Source organism: Microtus pennsylvanicus, chromosome 8 (assembly GCF_037038515.1).
Source record: "Microtus pennsylvanicus isolate mMicPen1 chromosome 8, mMicPen1.hap1, whole genome shotgun sequence".
NCBI classification, from domain to species: Eukaryota; Metazoa; Chordata; class Mammalia; order Rodentia; family Cricetidae; genus Microtus; species Microtus pennsylvanicus.
The window spans coordinates 21,034,236-21,053,663 of NC_134586.1; the positions used below are offsets into that span (position 1 = coordinate 21,034,236).

The window sequence follows — 19,428 nt, forward strand, 5'->3', positions numbered from 1 at the left end:
GCCTGTTGCCAAGCCTGATGAATTGTGTTTGAACCCCAGGACCCCTATAGTTGAAGGAGAGAACTGGGCTCCACTTCTACACTGTCACACACACACACACACACACACACACACACACACACACACACACACATACACACACACACACATACACACACACACACACACACACATACACATACACACACACACACACACACACATACACATACACACACACACACACACACATACACACACACACACACACACACACACACACACACTACATTTTTATAAAACAAAGCTGGAAGGATGCATAAGACACTACTAAAACTACTAGGGACAGGACAGGATGTGTAAATGAAGCAGGGACAATATCTCACTAAACACCTTCTGCAGTGACTTGATTTTTCAGCCATTGCACCTATAAATAAACAATCAACATGAGAAGAACACAGTCAGGTTTCAGACGACCTGGTAGCCTCAGGCCCCTGCCCTTCACCCTGAAGACTTCCCAGATGGTGAGAGCAGAAGTTGGCAGCAGAGAGACTGAGCTGCAGGTTTGGGAGCAGCAGCGGGCTCAACACAGCAAGGCACTGATTGAGCCCAGTAGCTCTCCCCGCCCCAGGGGTAATGGACCCCTCCATAGCTGCCTAGGGGAGACATTTCCTTCAGTTCTGCCATGACTCAGCTCCTCAAGACAGCGAGGACCTTTGAAGTCTCCAGCACTGGGCAGGTGGCGTTTCCAAGCGTCCCCCAACGTTTAAGGCTGCCTTGTTCTTTTCTGTCATGGTACCTGACCTAGTTGTCCTATGACATGGGAAGGGACTGGAAGGTACAGTTTCTCCTCTCGAGCATGGTATTGTGGGGTGCTCCTCTAAACCCCACCTGTTACACACATGTCTACACCTCGCCAGGAGCAGAGGCCGCATGCTCCTTCTGTCCCTTGCTTCTCCCTCAGCACAAAGGGACATGGTTGACACTGACCCCTTACCCCTCCTTATGTCCTTCTCCTTGTCACAGTGAACAAATTAACGTCATTGGAATGAATTTTGACCTCAAAAAGAAAAAGCTCTAGTGAGCATCTCAGTATCTCAGAGTACAATGTCATTTAGACAGTTGGTTGTGAGGTGCAATTAATTAAAATGAGGCCATGTTGGAGTAGGAGGGGCCCCAAAGGAAATGTGACTGTATGCTAATGAGCCGTCCCAGTAAGGATGCACAAGGATTCTAGAATGCTGTATGGAACAGAGACAAAACGGAGCAATATGGCTGCAAGCTAAGGGATCCCTTAGCTTGGCGCAGATGGCCAATTACTAGGGAGCGGTAGGGAGGAGTCTCCATACATCAATAAGGAAGCAACGTCTGGGAAGTGGATTTCCCACTTCCTGCCACCAGCTCTGGGGGACAGGATGTTTGTGTCAGAAATCACCCAGCTTGGGTTTTGTCACAACAGCCCTAGGAAAGTCAACCTCAGAGTGACCTCCAGTCTGATACTGTCACTTCTGAGTGTGTTCTCAGCAGAGACGGATGACAGCACTGGGAAGGGAAACTCTAGGATCTTGACTGGCCTGCCTGTTTTATAGGAATGCGTCAAGAAACAGTAATTGAAGACTGCCGCTGAGGAGAAGAGAAATAAAATAGTTCATGACTTCCCTGAAGGAATCAACACTCGGATGGAAGATTCTAGGAAGGCATAAAATACAACCACATCACAAGGGGCAAATGAGTCTCATATATTCTTGCCCTGCCAATGGATGCCCTAGAAGTCACTCTCAGCTGCCTGTCACTCTGCTGTTCCCTCTGGGGTTCACCCTCCTACTGCCTCTTCTTTTCGCTGCTCCTCAAACCTGTGTCTGCAGAGGAACATTCGTCAGGTCTGCTGGACACACTTTAAGATGTCAGGTTGTCTGCCAATTTCTGTGTCGTCATGGGAACCCCCTGCCTATGGCCATGATCTGCTGTCCTTGGTCCAAGTCTCCCCATTAGCCTCCTACCCTCTCTTTCTGGGGGAGGAGGTAGGGCTTGGAGGGGATGATGGCCCATTTGTCGCTCTAGAGGACTCTCAAGAAGACTGGAGAAGATGGAGATACACTTTAGAGAAGCACACTTTAGAGTTGACAGGGGGTTTTAATGGCAGAGTGCAACAATCAATAGCGCGCGCGCGCGCGCGCACACACACACACACACGAGAGAGAGAGAGAGAGAGAGAGAGAGAGAGAGAGAGAGAGAGAGAGAGAGAGAGAGAGAGAGAGCACAGAGATCTCCTCATCGTCATTCAGAACACTTACTCCTCTCTCAGCTTCTACCTCACCTGCCATGCAGGAGGCCCCACATTTCCCAGGAACAGTCTCATACCCACGTGCACACTTGCCTGGACTCTTCCGGAGCTCCTTCTGAATCCCACGGTCCTTCAGAGACGCTGTCCTGGGGAAGATGTGGCAGAGTCGAGCATCCAGCAGAGGCCCAGGCTGAGCTCATGGAGGAAAAGTGGCACTTCCCCACTGTCCGGCCTTGAGAAGCAGCTGGTGGCTCGGTGTCAGCCTCCCGAAGGGCAGCTGAGGTCGGTGTGCAGCCTGTGGGTAGAATGGAGAGAAGAGACCCTTGCTTTGACTTTGAGGAATGCACTGTTGACCGTCAGGGCACAGCAGGCCTTGGAGTAGCTGACGCTTCATCCTGGTGCAGGCTTTGAATAAGACAGCTCTGCTTTCCTAAGCAATTCCAGCCATCAGCCATCCCGTCCTCTTTCCTTACATACTCGGGACACTGTGTCAACTTCATCACCTGCCCCAGAACCTCAGTTCATGAAAAAAAAAAAAGCCATTACTGTCAACAAGGTAGGGTGAGCTCCTGACCTATTCTCCCTACATGAGACAACAGAAGGCTTTTGGGGGAGTTCCAGGCATCCTTCCTCTGAAGGATGTTGTGTGACCTCATACATTAAGCAGGGCTTCTGCAGCCACGTTGTGACTAAGAGGCAGAAGCATGAGGGTAAAGCAGAAGGAACCACAAACCCGACGGTATCACCGCCTCACTGATCAGACACTCCTGTTCACCTTCCTCAGTCTTGTTGCTGTCCATGGGGTAACTATCATCATTCAATTCATTTAGCTGAGGATATTGTTTTAGGGGGGATGTAACCTACTGCTGAGATTATCCTGTGATATATATGAGGAGGCTCCTAAGATCATATTCCAGAGTCAAAGACATTCGAGCCTGATTACACATCCCCAGACTTCAATATCACTTGATCTCTGCTTCCTCGCTGCTCAGAGTCCTCAGTCCTTTCCCATTTACTGGAGCCATTGGGTTTTTTGTTTTATTTGCTATACAGTGCCACATACTACAACAAGTTCCAATTCCATTATTTATGGGATGTTTTGTAGCTCCTCTAATATATTACTTTTTTTGGACTCTAGGGACTCAAAAATGAAGGTTTGAAGATAGCAAAAATTATTTCAAAATAGAAAAAAAATTTAGCCAAATGTTAAAAAAAAATCCAATCATTTAAATGTATTTCTGCATTTTCTTGCTAATTTTCAGCACTTTAATCAACAACCAAAACAGGAAACAACCTCCATGCCCACTGGCAGGGTAATAAAGTAATTGTGAGACACATACACACGTATACACACAAGTGCGCAAGCACACACACACCCCTCTGAGGCCTGCTGAACATTATGACCTTGTCTCAAAAACTAAACTGGAGAACATCTAAGGAAGACACTCGATGTTGGCCTCTGGCCTCCACATGAATACACGTGCACTTGTGCACATGCATGCACGTGTATACACATGCACACATATGCACTGTACACACATGTACATGTATGCACTGTACACTCATGCATATGCATGTACTTGCACACTCATGCACTTGTACACTCATGTACACACATGTACATGTACATTTACACACACACGTAACCTGGTATGCTTAGAGACAGTCAGACAGAGAATGCCAGCATTGCATGGTCTGACTTTTGGGTAAAACATAAAACGCTGAACTCATAGAGGAAACTAGGGGAGTGGTTGCCAACGCCTGGGGTATGTGCACAGACAGGGAAATGCTTGTCAAAGGGTGCAGCACTTGGGAAATGAGCAAGCTTATACACTTAGGAAGGGCACTTGATACACAACGTGGCGACCAGAGCAGCCATGCTGGGTGCACGCTTGACCTGCCAAGAGATGGCTCTCCTGTAATTACTTTGTCGTTGTTGCTTGTCTTCTGTCTTCTGTGCTACCTATACGGGCTCACTTGCATCCTGTTTGTTAGTTACACCCCCAGCAACCAACAAAAAGCCCACGATGGAAGATGTTCTCTCATTTAGAGGATACACCTACACATAATTCTGGCTTCTGCTTACACCCCTTCATGGACTGTCACCAGGACCTTCTCACTGACAGCCCAGTGGTTTTCCTATGTCTTCAAAGCTGTACAGCACACAAAACCACTGCCAACACTCTTTCTTCAAACCATTCCGTCATTCTTCATCCTTCAGAACATGAGCAGCGAACTTCGTTAATATCTACAACCTTGTCACATACCTAAAAGCAAAAGAACCAAGCAACAGGTACCAAAACCTCCAGCCAGGAGTCACAATGAGCTGTGTCTCTACAGGATTATGTTATGGTTGTCCAGACGTTATTGTTACAGTCGCAGAAAGCTGAGCGACCCACGAGTCTTTTCTTCATATCTCCAGCCATCTTGCATAGCTTTCCAGATTATTATTTCTAATGCTCTATAATGCGGCATGGCGACTGCAGCTGATAGGAATCACCTTGGCATTTCAAAGCAACCGACAGAGAGCATTTTGAATGACCGCTCTCCCCCTCTAAATCACACGTGCCTGTTACGGTTTGAATGGGAACTACCCCTCCCATAGACTCACGTGTTGGACACTTGGTCCCCAGAGGGTGACACTGTTTCAAGGGGGTGATGAAAACTTTAGGAGGTGGGACCAGCCCAGTGGAAGTAGATCACTGTGGGTGGGCCCTGAGGGTTTTGGAGCAGAGCCCCACTTCCTGTCTGTGACCCTGTTTTTATTGTTGTTGTTGTTTAATTATTTGTATGTATGTAGCTATGTCCATATGAATGTGAATGCCAACAGGGACCAAAAGCACCGCATCCTCCTGGAGCTGGAGTTACAGGTGGTTTTGAACTACCTACGCTATCACAGGGAACCTAGCTCAGGTCCTCTGAAAGAACAGCGTTTCCTCTTAACTGCTGAGCTATTTTTCCAGGCCTTGTCATGGGTACTTTTAAATGTCAACCTAGAGTCACCTGGGAAGAGAGCCTGGAGGCGGATTGCCTGAATCACGTTGGCAGGCTTGGACATCTCTGTGTTTTGAATGTTAAATGATGTAGGAAGACCCAGTGCATTGTGGGAAGCACCAGTCTCTAGTCAGGGGGTACTGAACTGCGTCAGAGTAAAGAAAGCTAGATAAGTAGTGGAATGCAGGAGACAAGATCTCTCTCAATGACCTTGGCTCCCTGATTGGCTGGCTGCAGAGGCCTCCAGATCCTTTTGGTTGCCCCTGACCTCATCCCCTAGCCTGGAGATTACTAGCCTGTACTGCTACAGAGGGTTGACCTCAGTGGTTGCTCTATACCCGCTGAGCCACCTCTGCACTCCCAAGGGGATGTTCTAAAAGCAGCACCGAGGTTTGAGGACTTTACAGCGGCTCACCTCGGAGTAGCTGGCTTCTCATCAGCAACAAACATTCCAGAGGAGGAGGGCGAAACCCCTCCTCTCAGAAGAGAAGCAAGGGCATTAGTCAGGAACAAGAACAAAAACTGGCACGCACGGCTCTCATTGGAGGAAAGTTTCTGGCACGTATTTCAGAGAGGAAGAGGGAAGACTTAAATAGAAGATCTGAGATTAAGAACAGAGAAAATGAAAAGGCTTTCTTCTGCATGTCTCGAGGAAATAGCAGATCGTTTGTAAGATAGGTCCATATCTCGCTGCATCTCTTGCTCTCCGGGGAACTGGAGCCACGTTGCTTACTGTCTCCGTGTGCACATTTCTTCATCTTAAAAACTCCTACAATGGCGCCGGGCACACAAGGACTCGGTGAAGAATCAATAAAGCAGACGTACATGAAACAGTCCCTGCACGGCTTCTGATCTGGACAGCAAATCCCTTTGAAAATGAATGAACAAACAAGCGATCTGCGGTTCTCGGCAAAGACCGACTACGTCTGTCTTGCAGCCCTTCATATTACACACATCTGCGGCGGAGCCCGTGCTGACACCTTCCACAGGTCCAGGTTCAATCCTTGGATCTTTCTAAACAAACATACTTCTGTTTTCTTTACTTAAGAAGTTTTGCGATGGTATTATATGTACACTGGAAGAGTATACCCTAAATTCCAGTTTAATTCCAAGTTTTAAAATAACTCATTGCCTGGGTTTTATAGGGTTATAAAACCCTTCCTGCCCCATTCACAGAGCAGCCAGCCTCTCCTCTCCACCCACCTGCCCCAGAGCCCTGCCTCCAGCTAGAAGACTCAACTACCACAACCCCATCCTGAGAGATACCACCACCACCCCCTCCACCACCCGCACCCCAGTCCCTGCCTTGACTCTCAGTTTCACTAAGAGCTAAAAAGGAACAAAAGCTCAAGCAACGGGAAAGGACACTAAAGACCAGCACAGGCTTCTTGGTTCCCTTGTTTACCCTGAAATCCCAAGACTAGGGCTGGCACCCCAGACAGCACCAGCTTATGTTCCCATGCCCTTGGGCAAACCTTTCAACATCTCTGATTGTCTCCTTAGCATACATTAGATACAATAATTTGATCTTATTTGTAGAGCATTTTACAGCTCGGAGACTACATATTTCCACTGCCATAATTTCATTTGAAATGCTAAATGCATCGTTGGCTGTATCAGACATAGTGTTTAAAACCTGTGTTTTGCTATAAAATTTGAAAAGCAGAGCCCAGCAATGGCAGCGTGAGCAGCAAATGGCACCATAGAAGACATCACTTGGATCATGTACCCTGAGGTTGGGAGTAGGCTCTGATGCTGTTGGGCCTAGACTTGAATTCTGGTCCCGCTTACTAGCTGTGTGTGACAACTAGTGTTGCCAACCTGGAGGAGTCTAAAATCACCTACTTTATGACCTTCTAGGCAATGCCTGAAGGGAGGAGTTCATTATCTTGAATGCATTAGTTAAGGTAGGAAGACCCTACCTGGCAGGTATGTTGAGTCCGGCATGAAGTGGAGAAAGCAAACGAGCATTGCTCTCTGCTCCCTGTCTGAGGACGCAGCGTGATCAGTTGCTTGACTTCCTTGCCTGGATGGACTATACCTTGAACTGTATAAGAAAGATCCACACATCCACAACACACCCTTCCTTCTTAAAGCTGTTTTCTGTCAAGTATTGTATCACAGCCACAGAGCAGTAACCAAGTCACCGTGTGCTGCTCTAGCCTCAGATTCCCCCTCTTAGTGCAGAGCTTTGCATATGGTGAAAACCACGGGAACAGGACTGACTGGAATCTACATCCGGTTAGGTACACAGGTGTCCAACCATCCATAGGCACTGCCTGGAACCCCTCTTTTATATCCTGCATTGTGGCCTTCACCCTCCACACCCCTCGGCAAATATTTGCAAAAGGAGGGTAGACTCTGGCTGTCGGGACCACACCAAGCTCATTGTCAGAGTCTCGTTTCTCAACTCCATAGAATTCCCTCTCTTTCACCAGGGTCTCAGCTGGTGTGAATGGAAACAGCCCAGGGTTCCAGGGAGCCTGGTGCCAGAGATCCTGGACCTCTCCCTCCTGAGAGGTCCTGACTTGACAGCCTTGCTACCCTTGCTGAACTCTGCAGGTCACTGTTGTTACAAGAGTCGTTCAGTACTGAGCCGGCGCTGACTGGCCTGTCTTAACACAGAGATCATTACTGTGACCCAAAACAGTGGCTGGGAACTACAAGGCTGCAGAATAAGATAAAGAACCTTATTTTAAAAGGTGTCAAGACCCATAGTAGCACAATCCTGCAATCCTACCTAGCACCTGGAGACTGGGAGTCCTGAGGCAGGAGGATTTCAAATTTTAGACCAGTCTGGGCTATACTACCCAATGGAAAACAATGCCCTTAACTAACTAATTGTAAGGTTAAAGTCTTTCACACCGTCACTGCCTAACTACATCATCAAGGCCAACCTCAGAGACATGAAGGACCATTGTGTTAGAATGAGGTGCCTGAGACCCACAGAGAGTGAGGGATAAAGCCAAGTTAGAGCAGGTTCTTCTTGCCAGCACCTTATGCTACTGGTAGGCCCAGCTCCTCTGCTGCTCTAGGACTTAGCTGCTCACCTGCCCTCCAGTCTTCTGTGGGCCCAAGTCCCGGAGCAACAGCATGGAGACTTCCATCACATTGCTTTATGGGATGAGATTAGGACCAGACAGGAGGGCAGGAAATACGGTTTAAAGCTCAGTTTGTGTCAGAAAATAAGGGCTCTCCCTCAGGTGCCCAGTTGAGGGCTTCTGAAGTCTACCTGAAGTTTATAGGCCAAGCATCATCAGCCACATACTGGGCAGTGTGCTTCGTGAGCAAGGACAGATGGGTCAGCTGTAGACATCACTCTGTTCTTTCCAGGGCCTCTCTGGGACGGGCTAGCCACACAGGTTTCACAGGCTCCAGACAGAGCCCCAGCTGGTGACTGCATAAAGTGAGCATCCCTACACAAGAGGCTGGGGCAGAAAAAGTTAACTGGCCTCATTTATAGACCTAAGCCAGGGCTAAAGTATAAACAGCGGGCTTAGGCCCTGTAACAGGACTCTGTGACCAGAGAAGAGGAGAAGGAAGTCATCAGAGAGGCTGTTGTCCAAAGAGTGACCTTGTAGGCCCCCTTCTCCTGTAGGGAGTCAGGCTGGTGCAGGGGGATCGGTGCCACAGGCGAGATGCCTGCAGTGTAGGTAGTCCCACTAGGGCTGAACACAGGAATCCAGATCCTGTCGTTGAACTTCCCTGAGGTTTGCTGTGCTCACTGGAGAAGTGGGGATGGCGGAGACACAGCTAACGTGGCACATGACCTCGTCCTGGTTATAGAACTATGAAGGTCTGCTGGAGATCTGGCTATTCCCCTAGACTTAAGCTGCATCTACAAAGTTTGAACCCTAGGGCTTACCCCAAGGAAAGTTGAGCCCCTAGAATCTGAGCACTAGGTGACACAACAGGAGTGGGGTGGTCTATGGAGAGGTCATGGCAAGCAGCAGGAAGCAGGCTGGAGGACACAGCCCAGAAGATGGAGATGCTAGAGAGAGGACCCTCTGGAGAAACAGGAAATCGATAGAGATGGTTACTGTCCGTGGCCACGACACACTCTGGGAATAAATAGCTTTTACCTAAGCAAATGCTGACTCCGACTACAGCAAGATGACAGAAAAGCCAGCCAGCCACATGTGAGAACAGGAAGAGAGACAGTGCCCAGCCTCTGCATTCCAGAAATTCTCCGGAGGCCTGGAGGGGGACCGTAGTCAGAGCTAAGCTCACACTTGTATAATATGCTTGTGATTAGTGGAGAAGCTTAATTTAGTAGTTTGGTAAATTCCATTAGGAGCTTGTCTATGGCATATAATTAAGCTATTTTTAAGCAAATCCTTTTGGCTCAAGGCTCCAGTTACGAATCTTAGTGGAACATGCTTCACATGATATATAGCCCAATCCATCATACGGTGGAATATTTGGGGTAGATGCTAGTGTATGTACCCAGGAAGGCAGTTTTGTTGGTTTTATATAATAACATCCCTGTCTAGACCAATGAGGGGGGATTAGAGAAGCCAGAGTGAGTCTTGGCCCTGAGGCCATCTTGCTGAGAGGGAAGTGAGTCACACACGTCAGAGGGGGACATCCAATAGTCAGTGCTAAACACACCCTAAGAATTTGGAATGTGGCGCTACTTAGTTACAATGGTCAATTTTATTAGATAGATAGATAGATAGATAGATAGATAGATAGATAGAATTTTAAAACATTGAGATATGAAAACCAAACCCAAATCCCAGTCCCCAGTCAGCCAAAGAGATGAAAACAATAAATGAAAGACAAAGGCAAAGTGAGCTCTTCTTTGTGGGTCTGTGGCGAAGGTGGTGTCAGTTAGGAGAGACACCACACCGGAGGCCTTGTGTACATGGTCACCATCTGGCAGACATGAGATCTCTTTGCCACCTCTTTCTTTGTTTTCCCTCTGTCTCCTCCCCCTTCTCATTCCCTCCCCTCGACACCTTGATAGGTAGGCCAGGCAGGCCTTAAACTCAAGACCCTCCTGCACCCTCTCCTGGTACTTGGATTATCTTTACTGAGGAAGATTATCAAGCCTTCTCCTAGAAAGTCACCCCAGGCCACAACACCACAGAAAGATGCAGGGCTCCTTGTAGGGACCAGTGGACCCTTCCAGGTAGGCTATCCCATTCAAGATGGCTCCACCCACAGAAATTAAACTCCTGAGAACCTGGTCCCCTCACCGCTTCCTGCCCTGAGCTCATCCAGGAACCATAGCTGCTGTCTCTGTCACCATGAAACCTCTCCTTGGTAAGAGAGCCTCTATGGCCAGTCCTGCCCAGACCATGACCAACTTTAACACATCATCACAGGAAGCAAGCCCTGCATGTTTAACCATCCTGCGAACCTCCCTGATGCTTTTGTGTCCCCAGAAGGGTAAAACCTGATGTGGTCTGGGTCAGGGTCAGAGGCTGTCCCTAGTGGGAATGCTGCCAGCCATGGCCTTTGGTGCTCTAGAAAACGTCCTGACTCCCAGGACTCCAGAGCATCTCCCATTCTCCTTCGCTAATGTGAGGCAAATTAAACTTAAATTAAAGTTCCCCAGCTCAATGGGGCGCTCTTCTGGAAAACAACCAAAGCAAGTCCAGGGCACTCTATCTACCAAAATCCCTGCCTGTTGACCCGGCCCTTCTCATGAAGTTCTGCACTGTGCACGGGTTTTGCTTTGACCACCCTGCTGGTCCTTCTAGGTACAGCATGCACACCTCTCCTCCCCTGAAAGCTTTAGGGACAGGCTCCACACACTTGTCTATGAACACAGCCTGAGCTGTGTCCCCCTTGCACTCATCCGTCAGATCCAAGGAGGAGCCAGTAAGCACAAATGCTAGAGAGCTAGCCACCTTTGTCCCTGCCTTCTGGAGAACCTGCCACCAATGCTGATACCAAGAAGACCTAGCAAGGAACAGAATGCACTAGACAATGGAACTCAATAGAAAAACTTGAGACAGGTAAAGCCATCACAGGGAGCCTTGGCCACCATGCCACTACAATCCTTGGGGCGAGCATTTGAGACAGAGAAGTAAGAAACCATCCTCATTTCACTGAGGAGGAGCTTGGTTCTAGGGGGCCAGTGCTGAGGATGCATGGCTGGTTAGAATCAGAACTGGTCCTAAGTTAAGCCTTCAGAGGATGTAGACAAAGCAATGATTGAGGAAATGGCCTTGGAGCTGAGCTGCCTGAATTCAAATCCCAGCTCTGTTCCTTACTAGCTGTACGACCTTAAGAAAGCTAGTCCACCTCTCTGTGCCCCAGCGCCTGCTTTTGTAAGGTGGGGAGGCAATAATCATAGTCCCTAACTCACAGGCTTTCCTAAGGACCAGATAATTTCCATCAAACTCTGAGCCAAGTGTGGGGCACTTCTCTGCATCCGATGTCCAGCTGGAGGGCAAAATGGTTTCCTCCCCCCACTGCACCTACAAAGCTCCCACCTCCCAGAAGCCTCCTTTGAGAAAGACATTGTGACACAGCTTCATCCAGAGAACAAAACACTGGCTGGATCCATATTGACCCAGGGCTCCACACCAAGCAATCTCTAAGGTAAATAAAGTGAAGATAAACCAATCTTGCAGGTAATAGGAGATTTTCCTCTTGCCTGCACTGGTAATTGAGCCATTGTAGCTCATCTCCTGTTTTCCTAGCTGCTCCTGAGAGTTAGTTAAAAGGGTAATGAAGGCCTGGTCAGAGTCACAAATACAGCTTCTTGGAGGAAAGGTTTCCCACTGGATGCCAAGTGGGTCCTGGTACACCTGCAGCTCCCATGCCAGGCCTTACCCATGCCCCTTCCCTGGCTAACTCTGGAAGGGCATAGGAACCACAGATCCAGGAGAACACTAGGACCAAGAATCAGGATGCTGAGCCCACCCAGTCTCATTGGTGGGCAAAGCACCATCTCCATGGCTATGGTTTAGATACACAGAGAACTGTTAGATGTTAAATGTCCAAGATGTCAAGTGTTGAAATTTAATCCCCACTGAGAGATAAAAAGAAGACGGAATCAAACACACACACACACACACACACACACACACACACACACACACTGGGCTTTGGAGGGATAAACCCAGGACCTCCTTTTTGTATGCTGGGCAAAGACTCCATGGTAAGCTATAGTCCCAGCTATTCGTGTGTGTGTGTGTGTGTGTGTGTGTGTGTGTGTGTGTGTGTTGTTTGTCAATTTGTTTTGTCTTATCTTGTTCTGTCTATTCATTTTGAGACAAGGTCTCATGGTGTGTCTTAGGTTTGTCTTGAACTTCCTGTGTGGTCCAGGTTGACCTCAAATTCGAGATCCCCCTGAATCAGTCTTCTGAGTATTTAAGATGACAGGCATGTGCTACCATACCTAGCAAGAAGATGGGCTATTGAGTCAAGTCTAGTGTTAGAAGTAGGACCATCAGAAAGTGCCTATATAAGGTCATTAGTGTATATCCCACAGGGTTGAATCCTAGTGGCCTTATTCGAAGAGGGAGAGACATGCACTCCCCTATCTCTCTGTCTCTTCTATGTCTCTTTAGAGACATGTGATACCCTGTCCTACCGTGATAGCAAAACAGTCATCATCAACCAGACTGGATTTGGAATCAGCCAGGAAATATATCTTTGGGTGTTTCTAAAGAGTTTTAACTGAGAAGAGAAGGCTCGTCCTGCACATAGGCAGCGTCATCCAGAACTTGGGTTCTGGACTGGATAGAGGAGTAGAGAGCTGCGTTCAGCTCTCTCTTTTTCCCGGCTGTGGATGCAGCATCACCAGCTGCCTCCGTCCCTGCCGCCATAGCTAGATCCATTCTATCTACAATGTTTGCTCTGCCATGATGGACTGCACCCCCAAAATGGAAGCCAAAACAAACCCTGCCATCCTCAAATTGCGTTTGTTGGTATTTTGTTTGTCACAGCAGCAAGAAGTCTCAAGTAACACCAACACAGAACCAGTTCCGCTGCAGAACCTTGGTCTTGAGACCTCCAAAATGACAAGCCAGGATAAACCTATGTGTTCAGACTTACTTACACAGTCTGCTGTTACACTGCTACCTACAGAAAAGCAGCTGATATGCCCTCCCCACCCCCCTTCATCTCTCCCAGGTGGGCCACATTTTGGAGTGATCCTTGGCCCAGACGCGTGGAAAGAGAGACCTTGGAAATTGGAGTTTGTTGTTACTTCTCAGGATCTTCTAGAAACGTGTGGGTGTGGCAGAGTAACCTGGAGTCTGGCTCCACCCACCCTGAGTTCATGGCCACTGGAGACCCCTCCCTCAGTCACCTGTCCAGGATGTGTCAACAAATAGCAAGGGAAGAAAGTGTCCCGCCAGCCTTCTGAGGAAGCCAGAGCAGGGTGCCAAAATAAACTACCTAGGGAACACGTTCTCAACAGAAGAACCTACCACAAGAGAAATCTTACACTCTCCACACAAGAAGAGGGACCACATACGCCTTTGCCCAGGCAGGAAAGGGCATTCAGGATCCATTCCCCGCGTTAACCTTTAAGAGGTCTAGTATATCTGCCTCAGCCCACGATACTCTAGTCTGCCAGGACACCTCACTAAACAGGTGAGCATGAAAGGAGCCCTTTAGAGCAGCCGAGCAGGGTGGACAAAGCCTAGAAGGTGACTCTGGCGAGGACAAAAGTTGCTTATGGCACAGGCTCTAAAACAGCCCATTTGCCTGGGTTTGAATCCTGTCTCCACCATTGCCAATCAGAGAGAGCAGAGGAGGAAAGATCGCGTGGACAGACAGAGTGTGCCCTCCCTCCTCCTCAGTTAACTTTCCTGCAAAATGGAAAAGAGGTTTTCCTCGATGGGGTGTGTTGAAGCTCCTGCCAAGAGAGTGGCCAGAAAGTCACTGGGACACACCTGCCACATGCGGGGCTTGGTTGCCATGGGGACCATTAGAGTGGCAGGAGTCACATTCTCAGCGTTCTCCCCGTCACCCACAAAGTGAACTGGTTTGGACAATACTTCATAAAGTCGCCCTGCCCTTGTACTTGTTATGTCAGTCTGTCTGTCTGTCTGCTTCCTGAGCAACAGGGACGCCAGCTTTCTGATATACACCCCCGAAGATGGCTCGGCACAGGCTGGCAGCTGTGCACATCATGAGCTCTGTGAACTCTTGCTTCTTTTCTCCCCGCTTGGTCTTTCCTGCTTTTGCTCCCACAGCCACTCATTTTGGGGTTCCCCTGTCTGTGCTGTGGGGTTCTGTAAGTCCACACACATATTTTGTCTTTACTAGGGGCTTCCTGATCCTGCACACTCGGACGGGACAGGTTCAAGCTCTCTCAATAAACGGTGGCTTGTCAAATTACTCTTAGAAGAAACAAAACTTTGAGATGTCAAAGAAGTGATTCGAACACTGGAGAGATGATATCCTGGGGTGTGTGTGCGTGTTATGTGTTTTTGTGTAGTATATGTATGTATGTATATAGTGTGTATGTTATGTGTGATACGTGTTTGCATGGTATATGTATGTGTGTGGTATGGTATGTGTGTCGTGTGTTTGATATGTGTTTGTGGGGTATATGGATGTGTGTGGTGTGGTGTGTGTGTGTATGGTGTGTTTGGTATGTGTTTGCGTGGTATATGAATGTGTGTGGTGGTATGTGTGAGTGTGTAATATGTGTTTGTGTGGTATATGTATATGGGGTGTGTGTGTTATGTGTTTGTGTGGTGTATGTATGTGTGGGTGTGTGTGTGTGCATGTTATGTGTGCTTGTGTGGTATATGGATGTGTGGTATATGTGTATATGTGTGTGTTTTATGTGTGTTTGTGTGGTGTATGGGTGTGTGGTATGTATGTGTGTGTTATGTGTGTCTGTGTGTGCGTATGATGTTTATGAGCCGGAAATGGTCCACTTGGTGGTGGGAGCTGTTCACACACTGCCCTAGGGCTGCGTGCTGCATGCCTGCAGGCCTCTCTCTAGCACCGTCATCTCCATGTGGAGGAGGAGAAGGCAAAACCTGAGAGCTGGATTCACAGGGTCTAGACTATTTCTGTCGGTCGCTGACAACTGACCAAAGACTTTGCGTTTCTAAACTTTCCGTTTCCCCATCTGTCCCTCCAACACCCCATGCTGTGACTCCGTAAGAGGCCCTGTGGCTGCTCTGTTCCTCACACACAATTCGTGCTATTCTGCAACTGTCTATTTAGCCTTTTTACGGGGAGACGTTGGAGGGAACCGGGCTCTGGGAAACTACAATAAACAGAAGCCATCCTCCCTCAAGGGATCCCCTATGCACTGTGATCTTTCTGTGTGGGAGAAAAGAAAGCAAGGGGTGCTGGGAACTCGGTGACTAATGCTGAGTCCCTGGGGACTCTCCTGACACCCTCACCTCCTGCCACGCTTCTCCCAGCCACCAGGCCAGCACCCCAGCAGCCTGTAAGCTCCCTCCCAACAGCAACCCAGGCAACTGTCACAAGGGCCCACCAAGTTCTTGTCCCGAGGCAGGGCTGGCCTACAGGCTGAGCTAACAAATGACAAATCTCTCAATACCGATCCACCTGATCCCATACTGGACTCCCTTGTACCCAAGCCCTGGGCTCAATTCTGTCTTTACAGTTATCCTTCCTGCCTACTCCTTTTTTCTTCTTCCTTTTCTTTTTAACATTTAAGCATATGTGTGGACAGAGGACAAATTTCAGGAGTCAGTTTGCTCCTTCTGTCATGGAGTTCCAGGAATGGAATTCAGTCCCCAGGCTGAGCAGCAAGTGTTTTCATCCAGGGAGCCATATCACAAGCTCGTCCCTCCTGGTCTTAAGTGTCTGGGTCCCCACAAGTGGTCACTGACTTACCTGGTTACTGGAGTGGGTCCTCTTCTGGTCTCAGATCCCTGGCTCCACGGACTTGCCACGTGACCTTGGACAAACTGCTTAACCTTTCCAACTCTAGAATCTTCTCCTGCAATGGAGGCAATGACCCACAACTGTCACCCGCCCACTCCCCTCTCTGCACGCCATCTCTGGTGGCACCCCTTTCCTCTGCATTCCCACCAGCCCAGCTCGGTCTACACAGTCACTTTCCCAGGCCTCTTGCAGCCTCAAGCAGCAGTGGCTCCCATTTAGAACTGGCACAGATTCCGTGTTTCTGAGCCTAGCCCCGACAGAGGCTATCGCAGTACTCCCAGGACTGATGGCAAAGATCAGATTCCCTGGTCCAGCACTCAAGTTCCTCTGCCCTCTGCCGCAGCCAATGCTCCTCAATGCAATGCACTTGCCGGTACTTCTCCTGGTTTCCCAGCACAACCTCCAAGATTTGTGCCCCTCTGGCTGAAGGATCCAGACTCAGGCTCCTCCTCAATATCTGGACTAGGGACCACATCCAGCTTGTCGTGCCAGTCCCACACATTCCAGAAGGAGCAGCCCCCTCCTCCCTGTGCCTTCATGGTGTTATAGTACTCAGAGGCCAAGGGGTCTCGGAGGTCACACCGCCTTTTCAGCATCCCCAAACAAAAGTCTGTAGGGTAGCTTTCATGGATGACTGTTACCCACGAAGACATGCATGTTCATTCCACCTAAAAAGAGGCCGTGAACCTGGCCCCTCAAACTAAACTTTGACTTCACATGGGACAAACTGTCCTAGCTGCGCACCCCTGTGTCCGCGCCATTAAAAAGTCTATTTTATATGTACTGGCTTCTTCCAGAGTTAAGGGACTCGTCACCTTATGTGCCATTCAGGTTCTTCCTCCTTACCTGTCACCTCTGTGGTCATTCACTCATTCACACTTTCTGCCTGCTAAGGCCAAAAGCTAATGCTACGGAGATTCCTGATTTCCTCCACAAAGACAAACAGGGCAGATTCCCTCAGGCACTCTGTGGTTAGTGGCTAGATATTCTGGTTCAGAGACTCACCCACAATCAAGGGTAGAAGTCACTATATTCTGATACACCATGGTGTGTTACACCTGTGCGCACATACATGGGCACGCAAACACACACACACAACACATACACAACACATACACACCTGGGCCAGAATCCACTGAGTCACAAGTGGGAATCAGGAGGAAGCCAAGTCACAAGAGCCACCCATTCTCTGGCCTGGCTTTCTGCTCTGGAATCTCTCTCTCTCTCTCTCTCTCTCTCTCTCTCTCTCTCTCTCTCTCTCTCTCTCTCTCTCTCTCTCTCTCTCTTTCAAACCGTCTCTGAGTTTTATTTTCTTCCACATGGGGTAGCAGACTCAACCACCATCCACCATGCCAGCCCACGAGGGCTCCCAGTACCTCCCTCCCCTTCCCGGTCAGCCAGCAGTGCGAGTTTCTAGTCACTTTACCACTACAACCCTCAGTTTCCTCTATAAAACAGTCTGGGTGTGACTAGAGGGTCGCGGGGTAGGGAAGCAGGGTGGGGGAGGTGACTTCTTTCTAAACCCTGGCGCTCCGGGCTCCTATAGTCCCTCTTTAGGGTGCAGGGCAGAGGGCCTAAAGGAGCGGGACCAGTCCTGGGGAAGTCAAGGCTGAGTTGCCTGTCCCTGGGTCCACGCCGCCCAGGCCAGCCTCTCCCAAGATTTCCTTGTGCTTCGCTGTTCTGCAGGAAGTTCGGCCTCCTGACCCAACAGAGGGGCTGGGGCGAGGCCTCCCAAGACCTTCCTAGGGTTACCTGGCGGGAAGTCCAGTGCAGCTGTCCGAGCTGTCCCCTGTCTTCTGGGTTCCTAGTTGTCAGAAATTCGCCAGGCCAGCCCGACCTGTTCCACTGTCCCCGCCCTCCACCCTGCTGCGCGTCCGGTCCAGCTCCAGCAGCACCCCCCTCCGAGAGTTCCACTATCTACGCTGGTTTGTGGGGTCGCAGCCTAGAAAAGCAACACGCGGCTGCCACTGTCTGAAGCCTAGGTGGCGAAGGCGGGGCCACTGCTGACAGTGTGGAGCCCGGTGCTTCCTGTGCCCTCCCTCCACTGGTCCTTCCTGGGCCCTTGCTCAAGGAGCTCGGCGGTTCTGTCTCCAGAGCCCCTCATGGCACTATAAAAGACTGGCTTTACTCTGGGCTTTGTGGACCCATGGGAGAGAACGCATTCACCGCTGAAAAACCAGCTCCAGCTGCTCAGTCTGCACATAGAAACAGAAAAGTATTTTGCTCTTGATGCTTGTCTGACATTTCTTATGTATTGGACAGTGGGCTAGAATACTTGCATTATTAAAGCCCCTGCAACACATGCTTTTTAACAAAGTACCCTGTAACTCTTCGAAGGCTTCCAGGCTAAAGGATGCCCCCCCCCCCAACCTGGTCCATAAGGTCCCCTGCACTTTCCCAAGCCATATTCATCTTCCAGCTCCACCCTGGGGAACCTCCGTTCAGCACTTACCCGTTGCAAACACCAGAGGCCTCTGTCCTTGCTCAGAATCTGCCTCCTCTTCCTTCTCTTCCCGTTGGAACCCTACTCATTTAGGGTCCCTGAAATGTCAGCCTGGGACCCTTCCCCAGACACTACCTCTCAGCAGAAGGCCTAGTCCTTTCTGGGTGTTCTCCTCTGGTAAGTTTATATTAGTACCCCTGTCCTACATACAGATAAGCACACTCTAATCCCAGATCAGAAATAGACAGAAACCCACACTATTGGCTCAAATTACCACAGTCCATCCTTTCTTCTCGCTGCCAGGCAGCGGCTAGCTCACCGTCTCCTGTTTCAGGAGTTTCAGGAGTGACCAATGTCCTCTACCCCTTCCTTTGCCTTCCCTGGAGTTCCCTTCTCTGTGTTCTGGCTTTCCCTTCCATGTTCTGGAGTATGCCTGCGTGTGTTGGCCCCTAGTGTTGGGATGGGACAATATGACACTTGAGCTTGAGGACTGGCTAGAAAACATGAGTTTCTAGGTTGTGCCAAAGATAACTCGCCCTTCTTTATCAGCTACATCTAAAACAGAGGCCCTTCCTATACCAGAGCCCAAGGCAAGAAGAGACTGCAGAACTCATCTCACGCAAAGCCATCTCATTCCCATTCTACAGAGAAGAAAACTGAGGCCAGAGACATCAACTTAGAGGCACCTAAGGTCATGGGCAAGGTCATCCTGTGATTATCACCTCTGACTTTGCAGGCTTGGATTGCCTTCCACGCCTACAGCCATCCCAAGAATGACAGGATGGCAATCATTCTCCTCTCACAGTTTCTCCAGATATTCATTGGTTAGGACACCAGCAGTCAAGAGCACAGACCGAAGCCCACAGATGTGAGCTCCATCTTG

The 19,428-nt window shown here is 49.3% G+C and overlaps 1 protein-coding gene across 2 annotated transcripts in view; it reads right to left on the reverse strand.

Moving 5' to 3' along the window:
* Positions 1-18,064, reverse strand: part of Cracr2a (calcium release activated channel regulator 2A) — a 109,783-nt gene extending 91,719 nt beyond the window's left edge. Inside the window, exons 1-3 of one of the 2 annotated variants that reach the window (XM_075982681.1) lie at positions 17,855-18,064; positions 16,052-16,157; positions 2,357-2,558 (exon numbers count right to left, since the gene is read on the reverse strand). The gene's annotated coding sequence lies outside the window, so the exon portion shown is untranslated. The remainder of the gene's footprint in view (positions 1-2,356; positions 2,559-16,051; positions 16,158-17,854) is intronic. The other variant, XM_075982682.1, reaches the window with a different exon arrangement.
* Between the last annotated feature and the right edge of the window lie 1,364 nt (positions 18,065-19,428).